This window comes from Microtus ochrogaster, chromosome 7 (genome assembly GCF_000317375.1).
Source record: "Microtus ochrogaster isolate Prairie Vole_2 chromosome 7, MicOch1.0, whole genome shotgun sequence".
NCBI lineage: Eukaryota > Metazoa > Chordata > Mammalia > Rodentia > Cricetidae > Microtus > Microtus ochrogaster.
In genome coordinates this window covers 59,419,845-59,421,495 of record NC_022014.1, presented here as the reverse complement: position 1 = coordinate 59,421,495, position 1,651 = coordinate 59,419,845, and the positions used below count along the sequence as shown (strand labels likewise).

General features: G+C 49.1%; 1 protein-coding gene across 5 annotated transcripts in view; it reads left to right on the top strand.

The window, feature by feature from the left end:
• Positions 1–1,651, top strand: part of Pecam1 (platelet and endothelial cell adhesion molecule 1) — a 62,213-nt gene that overhangs the window by 18,233 nt on the left and 42,329 nt on the right. The window lies entirely within an intron of this gene.

Genomic DNA, 1,651 nt, shown 5'->3' with positions numbered 1-1,651 from the left:
GCCCCCTCCTGCACTATGGGGTTACAGGCGTGTGCCCTCTCCTGCACTCTGGGGTTACAGGCATGTGCCCCCTCCTGCACTATGGGGTTACAGGCATGTGCCTCATACCCAGTTACTGAGTTTCTTCTCTAGCACGTTCTAGATTTAACTGATTTCTCCTAGGGTACCAGTGCTTAGAACATTTATGCCCCGATGTCCTCAGAAATGTCTATTTGCAAGAAAGCTGCTATTCTACGCTACTGGAAGCCTGGACTGGTGGTGCACGCCTTTAATCCTAGCACTCAAGAGGCAGATACAGGCAGATCTCTGTGAATTCAAGGCCAGCCTGGTCTACAGAGTGAGTTCCAGGAAGGAACTTGACACAAAGAAACAAGACACTGATCTGTGCAGTCTCTCTGCCTGGGCTACCACCTGGACAAGTCCATTAGCCATTCTAAACTTCAGAATCGGGCCCACAGAGGTGCTCAGAAGGCCCAAGTGTCTGCTGTCAAGCCTGATGACCTGAGTTCAATCCCCTGAACCCACATAGTGGAAGGAAAGAACTGACTCGCAAAACTTCCATAAGGTCCTCTGACCCCCACATGCATGCCATAGCACTCTTGGGACCACACACACCAAACAAATAATAGATAAAATGTAATAAAAACATTGAACTGTGGCGTCCTCATTTAGTCAGGCACGGATATGGAGGAAAATTATAAAGGCATGGTGTTGGTGGAGCACACAGCTGCCAGCCCACTGTGGACCACATACACAGCTTATGATGTGCAATGTATCAGTCAACGGTGAAGACACAGACAATAGTGGGCCCATGACATATATCACCTAGCAATATTATGCCGCCTTAGTCTGGATAAATTTGCTCTATTTCCGGGATGACATTGCCCAGCAGCATTTATCAGGCTTTGTGTTAGTTGCTATGAAACACATGACTGTTTCTCTCACATCTGTCTGCTCTTTGGGAATATGAAATTTCAAGAGAGATTATATTTGGCCTATTTTCTATTTCCTGAGTGTAGAACCAGGCATGTAGCCAGCATTCAGTAAGCTATGATAATAGCTAGGAAGATGGCTCGGTCTGGAAAATGCTTTCAACTCAAAGAGAAGACCTGAGTGTAATCCCCAAGTACCCACGTGAAAAGCCAGGACTGGCTGTGCTTGTAATCCTAGAGCTGGGTGGGGGCACAGACAGGAGGATCCCTGGGGTGGGGGGGGAGGGCAGATAGGAGGATCCCTTGGGTGGGGTGGGGACAGAAAGGATTCCTGGGGAAGAGAGCAGATAGGATTCTGGGGGGTACAGACAGGAGGATCCTTGGAGTGGGTACCAACAGGAGGATCCCAGGGGGAGGGGAGGACAGACGGGAATCCCCGAGGGAGAGAGCAGACAGGAGGATGCCTGGGAAGGACAGACAGGAGGACCCATGGGGGAGAGGACAGACAGGAAGATTCCAGAGTTTACTGGTCAGCCTAGTTGAATCATTGAGATCCAAGTGCAGGAAGATGCCCAACACTGGCCTGTGGCCTTCACATGCATCCACACACACAGAGAGAGACAATTAAAACATTGAAACTTTTTTTTTTTTTTTGGTTTTTCGAGACAGGGTTTCTCTGTGGCTTTGGAGCCTGTCCTGGAACTCCCTTTGTAGACCAG